Source organism: Jaculus jaculus, chromosome 13, assembly GCF_020740685.1.
Source record: "Jaculus jaculus isolate mJacJac1 chromosome 13, mJacJac1.mat.Y.cur, whole genome shotgun sequence".
Taxonomy (NCBI): domain Eukaryota; kingdom Metazoa; phylum Chordata; class Mammalia; order Rodentia; family Dipodidae; genus Jaculus; species Jaculus jaculus.
In genome coordinates this window covers 33,659,925-33,680,567 of record NC_059114.1, presented here as the reverse complement: position 1 = coordinate 33,680,567, position 20,643 = coordinate 33,659,925, and the positions used below count along the sequence as shown (strand labels likewise).

General features: G+C 46.3%; 1 protein-coding gene across 1 annotated transcript in view; it reads left to right on the top strand.

Annotated features, from left to right (window-relative positions):
- Ppargc1b (PPARG coactivator 1 beta) overlaps positions 1-20,643 on the top strand; it is a 129,453-nt gene that overhangs the window by 73,679 nt on the left and 35,131 nt on the right. The gene's annotated exons all lie outside the window — the stretch shown is intronic.

Sequence of the window (20,643 nt, the reverse complement as noted above, 5' to 3'; positions counted from 1 at the left end):
GTGTTAGCCTTTGCAGGCAAGTGCTTTAACTGCTAAGCCATCTGTCTAGCCCTTCTTCTCTTGAACTTACTGTGTAACTTTACAGAAGTCACTTCTTTTTTCTGCTTCTCAGCATCCTGTTGGGAAGCAAGGTTTAACATTTGCCCTGTTGAGAAGAGCAAAAGGGAGAATGTCTGCTTTAGTGTGCAAAGGTCTTTTATGAGCTCTGAGACCCCCAGTTCCAGGAGTGTGGGAGGATAGGCTTGATCCCACTGTTGTGTACTGCAGATGAGGGCTCCTAGCCTCTCACCTGTTTCCTGATTGGCCTTGATGACAATCAAGCATTTTCTGCGTTTCTAGTACTTTTGTTCCACCACCGTGTGCTGTCAAGAGCCCTGTGGCAGTATTACCCCCATGCCAGAAACCGCCCTCTTTCTTAAAGGTGGTGGATCAGTGATAATCTCTCTACCTGCCTCAGTCCTTCACTTTGGAACATGTTCGGCAGAAGGCAGGTTCTACCTTGGCCAAGGCCTGCTGAGCCTGTCCTGTGGAACATCCTGCCTGGCCCATGGTTCTCCCTGGCTGTATGACCAAGAGGGGCCTGTAGAGCCAAAAAGAAAATAATAAAGATAATAATTTAAAAATGTATTTTCCCACAGCTTTATCTGGGAGCCTGTATGTCTGTATTTCTCATCATCTGACCTACTGGAAAAGGGAAAGTTTTCCATAGGGAATAAATGGATATGGAAGCCCCTCCCCCCTCCAAAGGGGGGTGAGTGTGAGAGAGAACATCATTATCCCTGTAATGTGAGACAGATGAAAAAACTGACCAGACAAGTGGGGCTCTGCCCTCTGCCATCCCACAGAGGCTTAGTGGTCACCTAGTCTGTACCTGGTACCATTCTAGGTAAGTTCAGGGGTCACTGGCAGAAAAAGGCCTGATCTAGCCCTGCGCTACGGAGACAGTTCCCAGGTTGGCACTGTGACTATAAGTACAGCCAGTGCTATGATCCTTAGAGAGTGGGTGACCTGGCGGGCCAGGAGTCTCTATCCTGAAACTGCATGGTGGGACAATGGCCTAGACATAGGAGCATTGAGGTGTTCAGGTTGGGATTTCAAGCTTTGAGTGCTGTGTTCAGGAAGGAAGTCCACTGTGCTGCTATGAGAGAGGCAGGGAGATGGCAGGTGGAGTTTCCATCAAGAGAGAGCGATTGACTCTAGTCTGCAACCTGCCTGGCTCACTGGGATGCCAGGCCAGTCCTCCCCTCCCCTCCCTGGGTACCTCACTAGGGTGTTGCCTGGGCTTCTGAACCAGAAAGACTCAAAGGAGCCAATAAGCACTGAGAACTTTCCCCTTCCTGTTATTTCAAAATCTAACCAATAAAGTTGCTCAGAGCCAGAACTTTCTCCATAGTGTCAGTCACAGCACTGGTTAGCCTGAGTAGCAGCAACAAGGAATTCAGGCTGAGGTCTGAGCTCACATTGGCCACATTGCCCCTCAGCTTCTCTGTTCATAAAACATGGTAAACCCACTTTGCATGGCTCTCTTTATTTATTTATTTTTAAAATTAATTTTTTTATTGACAACTTCCATAGATAATCCTATTAATTCCCTCCCTCCCCCCACTTTCCCCTTTGAAACTCCACTCTCCATCATATCCCCTTCCCCTCTCAATCAGTCTCTCATTTATTTTGATGTCATGATCTTTTTTAAAATTTATTTTTATTTATTTATTTATTAGAGACAGAGGGAGAGGGAGAGAATGGGCACACCAGGACCTCTAGCCACTACAAACGAACTACAGACACATGCGCCACCATGTGAATCTGGATTACGTGGGACCTGGAGAATTGAACCTGGATCCTTAGGCTTCACAGGCATGTGCGTTAACTGCTAAGCTAATTCTCTAGCCCAATGTCATGATCTTTTCCTCCTATTTTGATGGTCTTGTGTAGGTAGTGTCAGGCATTGTGAGGTCATGGATATCCAGGCCATTTTGTGTCTGGAGGAGCACGTTGTAAGGAGTCCTACCCTTCCTTTGGCTCTTACATTCTTTCCATTACCTCTTCTGCGATGGAACCTGAGCCTTGGGAGGTGTGATAGAGATGTTTCAGTGTGAGCACTCCTTCTTCTCAGCACCCTAGTGCCTTCTGAGTCATCCCAAGGTCACTGCCATCTGAAAAGAGAAGGTTCTCTACCAAAAGTGAGAGTAGCATTAATATATGGGTCTGAACATTAAGGGAAGTGCTTGCCAGGCAGTTTGGTGAGCATAGTATATACATTTAGCCAGACACTAGCAGATATTATACCCCTAGGGCTAATGACTACCCCTGTTGTAAGTTTACAGTATCAGGGTTGTATTTCCTCCCATGGAGCAGGCCTCCAATTAAATTAGAGAACTGTTGGTTTCCCCTATAACAGACATGCCACTATTGCACCTGTTGGCTCATTTGGCCTGGCTGGCCAAATATAAGGCTTGCAGTGTCCATTGTTGAGTATTCTCCACTGGTGATTTCTCTTTCTCCCATTGAACTGCATGCAGCATAGCTTTTCTAGCTTTCTGACTTGGTTCTCTTTTGAAAATTTTATTTATTTATTTATGTTGAGAGAGAAAGACAATGAGAGAAAGAGGCAGAGAGAGAGTGTCCACACCAGGGTCCCCAGCCACTGCAAACAAACTCAGATGCATGTGTCACCTTGTGCACCTGGCTTATGTGTCTACTGGGGGGTGGAACCTGGGTCCCTGGGCTTTGCAGGAAAGATCCTTAACCACTAAGCCACCTCTCCAGCCCTTGCTTGGCTCTCATGGACCACTCAGACTAAGTGGTGGAAACTGCAGTCTGGGTCAAATTGAGCTCACAAAGCCCTTGAATCACCATCAGAAGGTTTGTGTGTTTATATGCGCATGCACACACAAGCAGATTTCAAATGTAAAAGATTTCAACCTATTTCTTATGTGTAAATATGTAAGAATAGAAACAATGTTCCCCCCCCCCCCTTTGGTTTTTCAAGGTAAGGTCTTGCTCTATCTAGCCCAGACTGACCTGGAATTCACTCTGTAGTCTCAGGGTGGCCTCGAACTACCTCTGCAGGGATTAAAGACATGCGCCACCACACTAGCTAAATGTATTTCTTATTGTCTAGGTGCATCATGTTGCATTTACTGAAGTTAAATACTGTGATGGCTGGCCACTGTTATGGCTCTTGGTTGATAAAAATGGAAAAACTACTTAAGTTCCTTAGAATCCCTCCCTTTTCAAAGCCCAGGTCCTTGCTGGGGTTGTGAGGGCAGAGCGCAGGCTGGGGTCCCCCAGGGAGCCCAACGTAGGAGCCACAGGACCAGATGGGCCATGCAGTCCTCCAGCTTCCGTGCAGCGCAGCAGCGGGTGGCGGTGGCCCAGTGCTAAGTCACTGTTCCCTGTCGGTTGGGTTTGAGAGTAGGCTGAGGAGCCCACTCTGCTGTGCAGTCTTGCTTTCACCCTGCTAAGGCCAAGGGAGACTTCTCAGATTCCTACCTGAGGCTCCATTCCCAGCCAAATCCCCCAGGAACCAGCCACCTCAGGGCCACCTGTCTTGAGCAAGACACAGCAAAGCCTCAGTGAGCCGCAGCTGAAAGTAGACACGTACCTTGCTGGCCTGTTGAGCGTGACATTTCCTCAGCTGCTACACAGGGGCTGCCTGACCTTCATTCTCCTGCCAGGACCCCTTTCTGCCTCTTTCTAGGTTATTTATAACAGTGCTAACAGGCAAAGGACTTTTCAGCTGAGCCCTGGCTGGGCTCTGCCATCCCTCCTGCCAGCTGGGGCAGGAGACCACATGAAGAGAAGCTGTGAAGAAAGTGGAGCTGCAGAGCTCAGAGGGGCCTCCAGGGGGCGTATGCAGCTTCTCCCTGCCCCCCCCCCGCCCCGCCCTTCTTAAGTCTTTGGGACTTTTTTTTAGCATTTTCGTTTACTGTGGTAAAAACGCATAGCATTTACTGTTCTTAATATGTACAAAACAGTGGCATTAAGTACATTCACCATGCTGTACAGTCACCCCAGTCACCATTTCTTTTTTGTTTGTTTCTTTTGTTTTGTTTTGTTTTTTGAGGAAGGGTCTCTCTAGTCCAAGCTGACCTGGAATTCATAATGTAGTCTCAGGCTGGCCTCGAACTCATGGCCATCCTCCTACCTCTGCCTCCCAAGTGCTGGGATCAAAGGCGTGCGCCACCATGCCCAGCTCCTAGTCTCCATTTCTAAAGTCTTTTCCATCTACTCAAACCAGTACTTTTTCATACACCTCACCCAGAAGGGTGGGCAGCTTCTTTGGCCCCTGACCTGCCCCCACCCCCATGAAACGTGGCGAAGAAGTGGAATGCAAGGCAGTGTATGACAAGAAGTCCAGAGGTTGCTCCTTTAGCAGCAGAGGGGCAGAATGGGAACATTTGCTGTGCTGGCAGGGACTCCTGCTTTCCTTCTTGTTCAGGAAGGGGTCAGAATGTGAATGGATGCCCTGATTCCACCAAACCTGGAATCTGCTTTCAGCTTTCACTTTTCCTAAGCCAACTCCATTCACTTAAAGTCTTTATGCCTTTATTATAAACAAAGGAGGTGTTTTGCAGTTCACTTCAAAACTCAAAGCCAGGCTTGGTAGCACAGGCCTGTAATTTCAGCTATTCAGGAAACTGAGGGAGGAGGATGGAGAATTCAAGGCTCCTCTGGTCTGCAAAGTACATTCAAAGCTGGCCTGGGCAATTGTCTTGAAATGAAAACATATGGAAAGGGTTTGGGATGTTGCAAGGCTTAGGTTTCAATCCCCAGTACCTCAAAGCCAACCAACCAACCGACCAACCAACCAACAGTAAAGTAAGCTGAAGGTCAAACAGGTAGGTGGTGTGTGTATGTAATTCCAACACTCAGGAGGCTAGGCAAGAAATCAAGAGAGTTCAAGGCCATCCTGGGCATATAGTGAGAACCTGTCTCAAAAGCCAAACCAAAACAACAAAAATTTGAAGGTCACTCACTCCTCTTTTAGTCCATTTGCTACCTCTGTGAGGAATTTAATTGCAGTTCCTATGGAAAACACTTTATAGCTTTCCCAAACGCCATCCAAAACACCTCACCAATTAGGGCCTGTAAAATTCCATAGCTAGTGGAAGGCTCCATTGCAGAGATGTTAAAATAGAGTAGCTGGGCATGGTGGTGTACACCTTTAATCCCAGCACTCACAGAGGCAGAGGTAGGAGGATTGCTACAAGTTCAAGGCCACCCTGAGATGACATAAGAGAATTCTAGGTCAGCCTGGGCTAGAGTGAGACCCTATCTCGGAAATAAAAACTAGAGGTCTAGCAAATGACATGACCTAGGACATGATTCCATTTCAGTCTCCTGCAGGAAATCTGTGACGTTCCACCCTGGTGGAGACCAGCATAAGGCACTTGGCTCCTCCAGTACAAATGAGTCAGTAATCAAAATAAATCGTATTTAGGGCTGGAGAGATGGCTTAGCGGTTAAGGTGCTTGCCTGCAAAGCCAAAGAATCCCAGTTCCACTCTTCAGATTCTGCATAAGCCAGATACACAAGGGGGCGCATGCATCTGGAGTTCCTTTGCAGTGGCTGGAGGCCCTGGAGCATCCATTCTCTCTCTCTCTACCTGCCTATTTCTGTATCTCTCTCAAATAAATAAATATAAATAAAAATAATAAAAAATCATATTTAATTGTTTAAAAAACAAAAGCTGGGCATGGTAGTGCATGCCTTTAATTCCAGTACTTGGGAGGCAGAGGTAGGAGGATTGCTGTGAGTTTAAGGCCACCCTGAGACTACATATTGAATTCTATGTCAGCCTGGCCTAGAGTAAGACCTTACCTTGAAAAATTAAAAAAAAAAACAAGTAGTACAAAATAACAAAATACATATGCTGAACAAAATACCACATTTATAAAATTATTTTTATTTTTATTTATTTATTTGAGAGAGAGATACTGAAATAGGCAAGTATAGAGAGGGAATGGGTGTGCCAGGGCCTCCAGCCACTGCAAATGAATTCCACGTGTGTGTGCCACCTTGTGCATCTGGCTCATGTGGGTCCTGGGGAGTCGAAGCTGGGTCCTTTGGCTTTGCAGGCATGCACCTTAACCATTAAGCTGTCTCTCTAGCCCACAAGGCAATCATTTTGTCTTTTGCACATATATTTATTGACCACCCACTATATGCCAAACATTGTGCTAGACACTGGGGTCATGATAGGGATAAGATGAATGGGGCCCCTGCTCCCAGGAAGCTACTGATTGAGGGAATCAACAAAAGTCGAAGCTGGGTCCTTTGGCTTTGCAGGCATGCACCTTAACCTCTAAGCCATCTCTGCAACACCCATATTTTAAAATAAATGCAGGAGCCTAGGTATGTCATGACAGCCATACTGGAACCTGGTGCTAAAGAAAAACTAAGTAGTACTGCTGACCCTCCCTTTATTTATTTAGAATTCTGGTATTTTGTTAATCATGGGTGAAGTTTTTTGAAAAGAAGATTGCATTTAGGGCTGGGGAAGCATCTCAGGCAGTGTAGTGCTTGCTGCACAAGCGTGAAGACCTGTGTTCGGAGCCCCAGCACCATGAAAATGCTGGGCATGGTGGTGTGCATCTTGAGTATCAGCACTGAGGAGGCCAAGACAGGGAATTCTTGGGGTTCACTAGGTCCAACAAGAGACTCTGTTTCAAAATATGACATGGAGATCAATTAAAAAAGACACCTGATATTGACCTCTGGCCTCTATAGACAGCACATATCTATGTGTATTCACCCACACATACATATGTCCACACATATAACAAGTACACACACCACATGCAACCATACACAGACAAAACCAAAAAAATGCTGCATTTAAAACATGCAGTATTTTTTATTATCTAGGTTTTTGGTGCCCAAGGATCTTTCAATTTCTATACACTACTGTGATAGATGACTCTGCCCCCCCTCCCCAAGTCCCCAGGCCTCCCAAAGCCTTTCAACCACTCCTGAGTGTCAAGAGAGCAGCTGAGGGTGGCATTTGATCCTCACAGTCTATTTTTGGGCCTGCCCTTCAGCAACTGATAAATGTTGCATTGAGCAGAGTAGATGTGCTGAACTGGTGAGTGTTGATGTCAGCTGGCTTCTGCGATCATGTGTCTTCATTCCTGACCTCTCAGAGGGGCCTAGAACGAGATAAGGAATGCTCAGCAGTTTTGTCCCCATAGGATTTGACCAAACGTGAAATTATCATATGCTAATTGAGGCCTCCAGGCAATACAGCCTTGTTTTGAGCTGTATGGAAAAAAAAATTAATACATGCTCTTTTGCTCTTGTTCACCACCCGTAACAGTTTACAAGGCACTTGTTTTTACTTTACTTTATTTATTTGGGGGGCGGGGAGCACATATATATAGAGAGAAAGGGCACACCAGAGGTTTAGCCACTGCAAATGAACTCCAGATGCATGTGCCACCTTGTGCATCTGGCTTATGTGGGTACTGAGGAATCGAACCTGGGTCCTTTGACTTTGTAGGCAAGCGCCTTAACCATTAAGCTGTCTCTCCAGCCCACAAGGCAATCATTTTGTCTTTTGCACATATATTTATTGACCACCCACTATATGCCAAACATTGTGCTAGACACTGGGGTCATGATAGGGATAAGATGAATGGGGCCCCTGCTCCCAGGAAGCTACTGATTGAGGGAATCAACAAAAAGCATGTAAATTTAAAATAGAATATTCTGAAAGTAGAGGATGATTGCGCAACAGTGTAGATAATTAATGCCACTAAACTGTATGCTTAAAAGTATTTAAAATGTGGGCTGGAGAGATGGCTTAATGGTTAAGGCTCTTGACTACAAAGCCAAGAACCCAGGTTCAATTCCCCAGGACCTGTGTAAGCCAGATACACAAGGTGGGCACATGTGTTTGGAGCTCTTTGGAGTGGCTAGAGGTCCTGGCGTGCCCATTCTTTCTCAGTTTCTTTCTCTCTCTCAGATAAATAAATAAAAATAAAGTAGTTAAAATGGGCTGGGAAAATGGCTCAGCAGTTAAAAGGTGCTTGCTTGCAAAGCCTGCAGTTCTGGGTTCAGTTCCCCAGTACCCACATAAAGCCAGATGCACAAAGTAATGAATTATATGGAGTTCATTTGCAGCAGCAAGAAGCCCTGGTGTGCCCATATTCCCTCTTCTCTCCTCTTCCAGTTTAACTACTGGTAAATTTTATGATGTATTTGTTTTACTATAATTTTTTTAAGTCCTTTGTCCATTTTATTTTTTAGTTTAGTTTGATTTTTTTTTTAATTTTTAAATTTTTATTAACATTTTCCATGATTATAAAAAACAATATCCCATGGTAATTCCCTCCCTCCCCCCCTGACACTTTCCCCTTTGAAATTCCATTCTCCATCATATTACCTCCCCATCACAATCATTGTACTTACATATATACAATATCAACCTATTAAGTACCCTCCTCCCTTCCTTTCTCTTCCCTTTATGTCTCCTTATTTTTTTAAAGATATTTTATTTTTATTTATTTATTTGTTTGACAGAGAAAGAGGGAGATAGAGAGAATGGGCACATGCCAGGGCCTCTAGCCACTGCAAACAAACTCCAGACACATGCGCCCCCTTGTGCATCTGGCTAATGTGGGTCCTGGGAAATTGAACCTGGGTCTTTTGGCTTTTCAGGCATACACCTTAACTGCTAAGCCATCCCTCCAGCCCATGTTTTACTATAATTTTAAAACACTAAAAGTGGGTGTGGGTGGGGAGGGTATCAGAAAAGTGTTCATTTTCCCAGCATGGTGCTAGGAAAGCCAGCGAGGGTGGTCTGGTCAGGATGCCAAGGCCAGGGAGGCCCACATGGGGAGAACGCTTAATCTGGAATGGAGATGGTGAGAAGAAAGCAGCCACAGTGAGGTGAAGGGTGCAGAGGCCAGGTGGAAATCCAAGATACTCCTTTCTGCATGCAGGAGGCCCAGCTGCTACTTGTAACCGGGAAGGCACAGCCAGGGGCAGCTCTGCCTCCAGATCTATACCTGTGCATCACTGGGCAGTTTAGCAAGTGCCTTTCCTGCCACTCTGCTTTGAATTCAAGAGGCCCTTGAGCTCAAGTGAGTAAAATTGACTGAACGAGCAGACAAGTACGCCGTGCATAGCTCAGCACTTTGTGCTATACCGCTGCGCATACTCCAGCCTCTTACTATTTCAAAATAGGCGCTGCCTCCCTGGGCCAGGCAGCTGTGCGCCTGCTGAGAGGAGCTCCTGGCAGTGGCCAGTATTCATGTGCCACAGGTAGGAAGGGATACCCTCTGAGACCTCAGTGCCAGATGAGAGGAGCCGGCTCCAAAGGCTGTGCCAGACCCTGCAGAGCTCCCCACTCCCAGGTCACCCCACCCTGCCCAGCAGCCTGGGGCCACAGATCTGAGATACATCTGAGGGGTGAGGGGCTGCTTGGAGGTGACAGGGAGTAGGAAAGGTGATAACGAAGCAGGATAAAACCTGTCCTGGGGACCTCTGTCTCTCCCTTGCCTTTTCATGGTGGGCCGGAATCTGGTGTATGGGCCACGGCTGTTGAAGGAAGCAGTGGTCTCTTGGAGAGCTCTGAACAGAAGACACAGGAAATCCTTATCTGTCGGTGTCTTGACCCTGCTAGGAGCTAGCTGTGTGGGTCTTGGGTGACTCTTGCAGCCTTTCTGTGAACCTCATTCACTCAATTTCATTTGCAAGATAAGAGACTGATAGCAACAGACTGCTCCAGCACCCAAACCCCTGCAGTGTTAAGCAATGCCTGTGAGGCTGTGTTTCCTGTGCAGTGGAGGCAGACTCTGGCTGCAGCAGTCCCCTTATCTGATGATTGGAAACTGTGGTAGGGGATGGGAATTCTTAGGCAAAGGTTAGATAAAGCGCCAAATCATGAAATCCAGTGCTTAAAATCTCAGTAAAGGGCTGGAGAGATGGCTTAGCGGTTAAGCACTTGCCTGGGAAGCCTAAGGACCCCAGTTCGAGGCTCAGTTCCCCAGGTCCTACGTTAGCCAGATGCACAAGGGGGTGCACGCGTCTGGAGTTCGTTTGCAGTGCTGGAAGCCCTGGCATGCCTATTCTCTCTCTCTCCCTCTATCTGTCTTTCTCTCTGTGTCTGTTGCTCTCAAATAAATAAAAACTGAACAAAAAAATATAAAAAAATTGATATTAAAAAAAAATCTCAGTAAAGCCATGCATGTGACCTGTGCTTTCATTTTGTTAGACTTTGGCTACAGGATTGTTGGTGGTGCTAGGTTAAGATCCCAAGTTATGGGAACCGTAAGATGGCTTAGAGGTGCTAGGTTAAGATCCTAAGTTAGGGCTGGAGAGATGGCGTAGCGGTTAAGCGCTTGCCTGTGAAGCCTAAGGACCCCGGTTCGAGGCTCGGTTCCCCAGGTCCCACGTTAGCCAGATGCACAAGGGGGCGCACGCGTCTGGAGTTCGTTTGCAGAGGCTGGAAGCCCTGGCGCGCCCATTCTCTCTCTCTCTCCCTCTACCTGTCTTTCTCTCTGTGTCTGTCGCTCTCAAATAAATAAATAAAATTAAAAAAAAAATATTAAAAAAAAAAAAAGATCCCAAGTTATTCCTAAAGTCCATGTCCCATGATCAGTGTCAATCCACGTCCCAATGTCCTGTCAGGGATTGATGCAGTTGGATCAAGACCTTAGAGTCTTATCAAGCAATCTAAGTGCAAAATCCTTCTAGGTTCTTGCCATTATCTACTCATCTTCGACTGATCTCATCCATATATAACTTGACAGCAATTGATTTGTCTTTAGTAACACATTTCTTTGATCCTTCCTATAGCCCACCACTTAGTTTTACTGAGAATTTTTCTTTGCTCATGTTCTCTGGGTATGAACCAGTCTGTTAAACTTTGTAAAGATAATAACAAGTGGGTTGGGAAAAAGCAGTGGTTCCCAGAACACAGGCTTCTCAACTGGGGAAGCAGGTGTCTGGGCCAGAAGAAGAGAGCCAGGATGTGGCCTGGAGGAGAGGCGAGCATGGGCACAGCTGGCTGGCGGGTCAGCTTTGGGCTGTGTGCTGGGTACCAAACACCTCATAGGGTTAGGCTTGGCTACAAGTAGCAAAAAACCCAAATGGCAAGAGTTCTGAGTGGTCTTCCATCCAGGACGTAAAGGTCGATGCCCAGCATAGCCCTGACGCCCTGCTCATGTGCAGAGCTGCTGCTCCAATTACAATGGTACCTGGGCTCCTTTGAAATAGGCAGAGTCAGGCCCAGGATTGTAGCCTAGCTCTGAGCAATAGTCCCTCCCTTCCTTCCCGGGCTGGAGGCCCCATTCTTACCAGACCTTCTCTCCAGTCCCCTTCCACTAGCCTTGACCTTCTGTTTGGCTGGGGCTTGGGGCCTGGCTTATGCCATGTGCTTCCATGGGGTGCCAGCGGAGGGGCTTAGCCATGAGTAGGCCTTTCCAAGAGTAGGTATATCTCTGCCTTCTTGCAGTTCTGTGTTTTTGGGTGGTGTCAGAGCCCCACCATTTTATCTTTTTTTGTTGTTTTGTTTACTTTTATTTATTTATTTGAGAGCAACAGAGAAAGAGGCAGATAGATAGAGAATGGGCATGCCAAGGCCTCTAACTACTGCAAACGAACTCCAGACTGGCTAATGTGGGTCCTCAAACTGGGATCCTTAGGCTTCACAGGCAAGTGCTTAATTCCTACGTCATCTCTCCAGCCTCCATTTTATCTACTTATTCTTTCTGGAGCTTAATCTTGTGTTTGTGTCTTCTGGGTGTTAGATCCGGTGATGCTGTGTCTCTGTGGGAACTAAGATCATCTACCATTCCTACTGTTCTTCTAGAAGTCACTTTAGGAATTTTGTATTAATCTGGAAGACATTTTTTTGAGGTAGGTTCTCACTCCAGCTCAAACTGACCTGGAATTCACTGTATAATCTCAGGTGGCCTCAAACTCACAGCGATCTTCCTACCTCTGTGCCACCATGCCTAGCTGTTTTTTCCCCCCTAATGTAAGAGAGATGAATTATTAGCCTTCACTTTTTCATTGATAGGTGATACAAGTTTCAACTGGCACACATTCTACGAAGGAGATTTATTCACTCACAACTGCAGAGCATGGGGAGGGGGGCCACAGTGGATACAGCATCATTCATAAATGGTTCTGTCTGGAAACTGCCTTTTTTCATTGCTTGGTGCTTGGCTTGTGTTGCTCTGGTGGCTGCATTCTTCAACTGCTGTTCCCAGGCAGTGACAAAGATGGCTGCCAGGCTCTCTGGAGTAGCTGAGCCCCCTTGACCAAATGCTCTAGCACAATCTTGGTGTTTGTTCCCACTCACTGAAAGGAAATGGCTTTGTGGAGGCTTCACATGCCTTTATCTCACTTTCTTCCCAGAAGGCAACGAGTCATGGGGTTTGGGGTCTAGACGAGGCCAGTGGTAATGGGTTAGTACTGGCTGCTAATGTTCCATGATATAAGGGCACGAACCCGGTCATAAGAACTCCACCCTCACTGCTCAGTCATCTCCTAACACTATCACTTTGGGGATTAGGACTTCAACAAATGGATTTGTAGGTTCACAAACACCTCATAGCAATCTGTGACCACTATTCTGACAAGTGCTAGGCTCTCAGCCTGTCTTCCTTATTTTTGTAAGAGGCCTGGGGGTAAGCTGCTTTTCACTCTCTGTGTTTGCTATGGAACCAAGGCAGCGAAGGTTCACTTCTTGGTCTTCGTGTCTGTCGCAAGCCCAGAGCCTGCCTTCTGCCCACTTTGGCTCTACATTTTCCATTTCAAGATGGTCCTTTTTGCATTTGTGTGTCCCTCTGGAAATTCGTTAATTTATTTATTGGTTTGTTCATTACATACTGAGTTCTAGCAAGACATTTTCCCCAAAACTACTAGGAGCTAATACTTTTTTTTTTTTTTTTTTTTTTTGAGGTAGGGTCTCACTCTGAGGCCCAGGCTGGTCTCAAACTCATAGTGATCCTCTAACCTCTGCCTCCCAAGTACTGGAATTAAAGGTATATACCACCACACCCAGCAGATATGAGACATTTGATAAGTTCAGAATTGTATGGAAGGCTTGGGCTAGAGGGATCCTGGAGCTCTGTCCAGTCTCAAATTCTCTTTGAGAACCAAGGGGGGGGGGCAGTGACTAACTGAAGGATTCGGGGTGCCTATTGCATAGGTCCAAAACCCAAGCTGTCCTTATAGCCATTTTCCACCCCTACTGCTTCCTTCTACTCAAGAATTCTGAGAATTTGCTCTGGGCTAGGTGCCAAACTAGGTGATTTGCTGATTGTAGGCAAGATTATGCAGCCACCAATTTTTCCTGGAGATGCATTCTTTCTGAAACAGGGAATTGATTTCTGACAAGATACATGGGCTTTCAGTGAAGCCACTTATGTGAGTCTGGATAAACCCTGTTAATCTACTGCCATGGTCATTTATCTCCCTGGCTTGAAGAAGCCGCAGCCCTCTGGGATGTGGTGTTCCTGGAGGAAGGGACACATGGCCAACACCTGAGCAGGGGACCCAGGAGGGGTGAGCCAAAGCGAGGCCAGTGGCTGTGCCTGGGAAGCTGCGCCTCATACATGCCTGTCGTCCACAGGCCTGTTCTTGCCCAGCTGCATGCTGGTTATGGGACTTGGGCCATTCCCAACCTTCATCCTAAGCCACACTTCCCCTCTGAAAGGGCCAAAGTCCTAAGTGTTACCTTCACTTACATAAGCAGGGTGACAGACCTTGGTACAGACTTTCTAGGAAGAAGAAAAGTTTAGATTTAACTTTCAGCCTCACCTCTCTAGGACCCTAAGTGTTTTGAGTTGAAATGTACCCTCCATAATATCATATGCTGAAGTCTTCAGAATGGGACTTTATTTGGAGATAGGGTCTTTGCTGAGAAGACCAAATTAAGATAAGATCATTAGGGCACACATAGCCTCATCTTACATGTCTGGTAGCCTTATCAGAAAAGGAAATGTGAGTGGGGCATGGTGGTGCACGCCTTTAATCCCAGCAGAGACAGAGTCAGGAGAATCACTGTGAGTTGAGGCCACCCTGAGACTATATAGTGAATTCCAGGTCAGCCTGGGTCAGGGAAACCTTACCTTGAAAAAAAAAAAAGGAATGTGGACTGGAGAGATGGAGAGATGGCTCAGTGTTTTAAAGTGCTTGCCTGTAAAGCCTAAGGACCCAGGTTTGATTCCCCAGTATCCATGTAAGCCAGATGCACAAGGTAGCACATGAGTCTGGAGTTGTTTGTTTGTTTTTGCAATGACTAGAGGCCCTGGTGCACCCTAGTGCACATTCTCTCTTTCTCTTTCTCTCGTAAATAAACAAAAAAATATTTATTAAGAAAAAAGGAAATGTCTGCAGAGAGGCTTGCATAGAGTGAGATAACCTGCCAAGCCAGGAGTGAGGTATCCATGAAAGTAAGCGCTTTCCTAGTGGGTCAGAGGAGCTCATTCAACTGGCAGCCTGGTGTCCAGCCTCCAGTCATGTGACATTGTGTGTTTCCCTTGCTTACGTCCACCCATACTGCAGCCCTAGTAAAGTAATCCGAGTGTTCCAAGTTTCCTGGCCAGTAAGGTGGGGACAATGGCACCTACCCTGCTGGGTTATTTTAGGTCCATGTGAGGTGCTTAGAAGGGCCTTTGGCATACAATAAGCATCAGTAACAGCAGTGCCTATTAGTCCTATGTGTGACCTTCTGACTCTGCTGGCAGAGGCTGTGGAAGGCAGGAAACCGGAACAGAGCCAGAATGCCTCAGTTGGGACCTTTCCCAGGGATCTGGGTTACCTAAGGCACCCCTTCAAAAGCCTCTAAATGTGGGAAAAGCCAAGGACTCCCCATTAGCGTAGTGCCTAATGGTTTTTAGCTGGAGTGGTCTTGGCCTAATTGACAGGCTGCAAAATTGAGACTATTTTATATGCTGACTACACTCAGAGTATGTTGAGCTACTGTGGAATCAGTAAGTGCTGTCATCATGGCCACTCTATGGGCATTTTGTAAAGGAGGTGGCATGACTGCCAGGGAGGGACACTCCCTCGAGACCATGAGCAGGTTCATTATCTGCTTTGGACCTCAATTTCCATATTGGCAAAATAAAAGAACAATTAGATCAGGAGCTCTTAAGCCACATCTCAGGAGGCCTGCAAGTTATGGATGAACTTCATGTATGAGCGTGCATCTTGGGGAAGAGTCGAGAGAGCTTATTTGGTTTTTCTTTTTTTAAAAAAATATTAATTAGGTGGGGGTGAATGTGCATGCTAGGGTCTCTAGCCACTGCAAACAAACTACAGACGTATGTACCACTATGTACACCTCTTGCTTACATGGGTTCTAAGGAGTCAAACCTGGGTCTTTAGGCTTCGCAGGCAAGCACCTTAATTGCTAAGCCATCTCTCCAGCCCTCTTTTATAATTTATTTATTTATTTATTTATCTTTGACAGCACTGGAGATTAGACCCTCGGCCTTATGCATGCTAGGCACTCTACCAATATCCCAACCCTTATCTAGTTCTCTAAGGGGCCTTTGACTGCCTGGCTGGTCTGGGATTCTGATTCTAAAGTTGTTTCTGAGAAACAGGTCCTCTGGAGGTAGCTGCTCCGAGGGACCAAAGACATAGTAAAAGAGTATCCCAAGAGCATAATTACTGCTGACAGCTTGGCTAGCCAAACAGGCCCCCGCCACCCAGCACCTCCTATCTTGGCTTTTGGCACTTTCCTATCCCATAGATCCTAGGTGTTGTTCAAGGGGTGGCTCTCAACTTGTCGCCTCCCCTTTCCTAGATGGTCCCAGCAGAGTAACCCATCTTCCTGCTGCTCTCTTGTCCCACCCCCATGACACTTGAAGTAAAACCCAAATCTCTTACAGTCCCCAACGGGGGCTGCTTCTCTGCTGTCATCATCCTCCATCCCTCAAACCCCTGTCATGTCACTGAGCTGCAGTCTCACTGACTTCAACACCTTGAACCCAAGACTCAGTCCCCACTGGGGCCTTTGCCTTGCTCTGACCTGCCTGGAATGTTCCTCCTCCCTCCTCTATCACCTCTCTTCCTGCTCCTCCAGGAAGCCTTGCCTGCCCCACCCTCATCTAAGATCCTGGGCTCTCTGTCACCCACTACTAGAGCACCTGCTTTTCTCTTCCTTCACAATGCTAACCCAACTAGTCATCCATGTGCTTTCTCCCCACACAAAGAAGGACTGAACCCTATGTGTCGCAGTACTTGGCTCTCCACAGCAATGTGTCGGAGCCAGAATGGCTAACATCAAAATGCCTGACAATACCAAATCTTGGTGAGGAAAGGGAACAATTGGACTCTCACCCAGCTGATGGGGGTATAAAGTGCCACAACCACCCTAGAGAACAACCTGTGCGTTTTATTGTTATATGAAATGACTCAGCATTTAAACCCACACACACCTAGTATTTGTCCCAGATAAATAGACATATGTCCATATAAAGACATATACAAATATTGCAGAAGTACTCATAATGGTCAAAACTTAGAAGCAACTGTCCATGTAGAACAGACAAAACGTCTGCATTGCCACAGCCTGCTTGGGCACTAAGGGGACAGAAGCTCCAAGAGGCAGCTTAGAGAACCATCCTGAGGTCATTGTGCAGGCAGCTGCTGCTGGGTGCTGGGATTCCTAATAGGGATTGGATAATGATCAAGGGCCTGGTGAGACTGTGGAGATCCAGACTTCTAGGTAGTGCTATTCTCTCCTCCTCTGTCTCCCATCCAAGTATGAACTGGGCCCAACACTGCTTAGCTTCCGAGATCAGATGAGATCAAGCGCGTTCAAGGTGGTATGGCTGTAGACCCCTCCTCTCCCTCAAATTTATTATTAATACCCTTTTTCCTTTGAGGCAGGGTCTCACTCTAGCTCAGGCTGACCTGGAATTAATCATAGGATGGGCTCTAACTCATGGCAATCCTCCTACCTCAGCCTCCCATGTGCTGGGATTAAAGGCGTGTCTCACCATGCAGGACGTGGCAGCAGTGTTCTCGCTGGTCTTCAGGCTCCCAGCCAGGCCCCGGGTGTGCAGCTGGTCTTTGGAGTCACTATTCATGCAGTATCCACTCCTTTTTTTTTGGCTTTTCGAGGTAGGGTCTCGCTTCCTAGCCCAGGCTGACCTGGAATTCATTCTGTAGTCTCAGGGTAGCCTTGAATTCATAACAATCTACCTACCTCTGCCTCTCAGCTGCTGGGATTAAAGGCGTGTGCCACCATGCCTGGCTCAGTGTCCACTCTTACCTTTGGAGGATGTGTTTCAAGTTCCCAGGTGGATGTCTGAAACCTCAGATTGTTCCAGGTCCTGAATACTATGATTTTTCCTACACACAAAATTAAATTGTTTTTCCATCTTTACTAAAGTGCTTATTCCTCATGTTGGCCTTTTGCAGTTTGAAGTATGAAAGCAAAACCAGTACATACTTCTTTTCTCTTCTTTATAGATTCATGGATTGATTCTTTATCTTAGCAATCGTAGCATAGGATTTTTCCCTTTCCTGGCTATCTCTCTCTTTTTTTTATTTGTTGTATTTTATTTACTTATTAGAGACCAACAGACAGACATAGAAAGAGGGAGGGGGAGGGAGAGAGAGAGAGAGAATGGGCATACCAGGGCCTCCAGCCAAAGGAACTCCAGATGTATGAACTACCTTGTGCATCTGGCTTATGTGGGTACTAGGGAATCGAGCCTCAAACTAGGGTCCTTAGGCTTCACAGGCAAGCACTTAACTGCTAAGCCATCTCTCCAGCCCTTTCCTGGCTATTTTTTTTTTGTTTGTTTGTTTATTGATTGACAGAGAGAGAATGAGAGAGAGAATGGGTGCACCAGGGCCTCCAGCTACTGCAAACAAGCTCCAGATGTATGTGCCACCTTGTGCATGTGGCTTATGTGGGTGCTGGGGGAATTGAGCCTCGAACTGGGGTCCTTAGACTTCACAGACAAGCGCTTAACTGCTAAGCCATCTCTCCAGCCCCTTTCCTGGCTATTTCAAGAACTCTAACCTTTCACCTAAAGAAAGTACTTTACTGATTCTCTTCGTCATATGTGCATCTCTGCCCTTGAACTTTGGGGCCATTAGTAAGTAAAAGAAGGGTTAACTGAACATAAGCACTGTTGTGCTGACTGCAACAGTCCATGCGCTTGCTATAGAGGATGGCTGCAAAGAGACTAACGGGTGTGTGGGCTGCAGGGTGGATACTGTGGACGAAGGGAGGCCTCATACTTACGTATTCGCATCCAGGGAGACTGAGCAGGAGGGCTCATCAAGACTTCACTGTGTTCCCAGAGTGGCACATAATTTAAAACTTAGAAAAAACTACATATTTCTGGAATGTTGCATGCGATTGATGGTGGGTTAGTAAACCCACAGAGAAGGGGAAGTTACTTCAGATGTGTGTTTTATTTGTATAATTATTTGCTTAACATTCGTCTTCCACTCCCAGCGTATGACCTCCAAGTGGATAATGGGTGTTTTGTTTGTTTGGCTTTTTGTTTTGTTTTGTTTTTTTGGTCTGTGTCCATAGTTATTGTCCATGGCCTATTACTTGGCTCAGAATGACTTGGAGCTCAATATTTAGGGCTGCTGAATATGCGTGGATTGGAAAAGGAATGGGCAGGTGGAGAGGAGGAGTGGTGGGAACACATCCCTGGATGAAGTAGTGCCATGGCCTAGACAGCCAGACGTGGCTGTGTGTGAAGGCTATGCGAGCAGGAGTGTTTCAAAATGTCAGTTTGACCCACATTTGGATAAAAACCCTTTTCCTGTGTCAAGCTAATTATATACATTTATTCATAATTTATGAGGCCTAGTAAGTGGGAACAATTAGGAAATGGGCTGGGCAAAATCTATTTCTCTGTTGCATTCACCCTTTTTTGTTCTCTGAAGCAGGTCTGCCCTTCTCTGCCTGCCATGAACCATTGCTGCTTTTATTATGACCTTATCTGAAGTCACTACTCTGCCTTGACATTTATAGAGCACTCACTGGACCAGGCTATACTATTGCCTCTTTCACTCTTGACCCTGTAAGACAGGTACTGTTACTGTCCCCATTTCACAGACAAGGCAGTTCTGTTTCACAGGGTCAGAAGGGTCTTGTCGACTCACAGCTGTTAAGTGAAGGTTTCAACCCAGGTTAGCCAGGCCCTGGGCCATCTTCCTCATCTCCCTGGTATCCCACTGCAGGAACAGCCTCCAGGGATTCAGTCTTCAGGGTAGTCCTTCAACTAGATGACTGGTAACCTGGGTTATCAGGTGAGGAAGTGATCACCTGATTCAGTGGGTCTGGGGCTAGTCTGAGAATCTGTATTCTTTCTACTATAACAAGTTCCCTTGTACTTTGAGAATGCTGATCAAGATGGTGCTGTTAATAGAGCCCCCCCAACTCCCTTCTACCCCACACTGCTGGTGGATGTGGGATTCTGTAAACCTCCATGTCGACATGGACATGTCTGTAGCAGTGGACAATTCTCATTTCCTTCTCTTCCCTCATGTGTATTTTCTGCTATATGTGACTGTTCTGAAACTTAGATGATGATAATGATGCTGCTGATGATGATTATTATTTTGATCTTTCAAGGTAGGGTCTCACTCTAGCTCAGACTGACCTAGAATTCACTCTGTAGTCTCAGGGTGGCCTCAAACTCTTGGTAATCCTCCTATGCCTGTTTGCCTTCCAAGTGCTGGGATTAAAGGTGTGTACCACCACACCTGTATTTTTAAATATATATCTATATATCTATATATGTGTGTGTGTGTGTGTAAAATATATATGTATGTATGTATGCATGTATGTATATTAGAGAAGGAGAGAGAATGAATGGGTATGCCAGGGCCTCTAGCCCCCGCAAATGAACCCCAGATGCATATACCACAATGTACGTGGGGTCTGGAGAATCAAATCTCTCCAGCCCTGAAACTTAGATTTTTTGATTGACATGTCTTCAAAGTGATCCATAGATTTGCCTCATTCTTTTTTTGTTGTTGTTGTTGTTATTTTTTTAAATTAATTTATTTATTTATTTGAGAACGACAGACACAGAGAGAAAGACAGATAGAGGGAGAGAGAGAGAATGGGCACGCCAGGGTCTCCAGCCTCTGCAAACGAATTCCAGATGCATGTGCCCCCTTGTGCATCTGGCTAACGTGGGACCTGGGGAATCGAGCCTCGAACTGGGTTCCTTAGGCTTCACAGGCAAGCGCTTAACCGCTAAGCCATCTCTCCAGCCTGTTGTTGTTATTTGAGAGAGACAGAGAGGGACAGAAAGAGGCAGATAGAATGGGCACACTAGGGCCTCTAGCCACTGCAAATAACTCCAAATGCATGCGCCCCCTTGTGCATCTGGCTAATGTGGGTCCTGGGGAGTCGAGCCTCGAACCTGAGTCGTTAGGCTTCACAGGCAAGCACTTAACCGCTAAGCCATCTCTCCAGCCCTTGCCTCATTCTTTTCAATGGAGCTATAGTGTTTCATGATACTTGTGTATATAGGTTGATTTGCCTCTTACCTACTGACAGATGGTCTTCCGCATTTTAGACATTACAGATAACCCCCTAAAACCCCTGGGGACATGGGTGTTTCTTCAGAACCTGATAATCACTTGATAATGTCAGTCATTACTATTGCTATATCTTGTGTCATG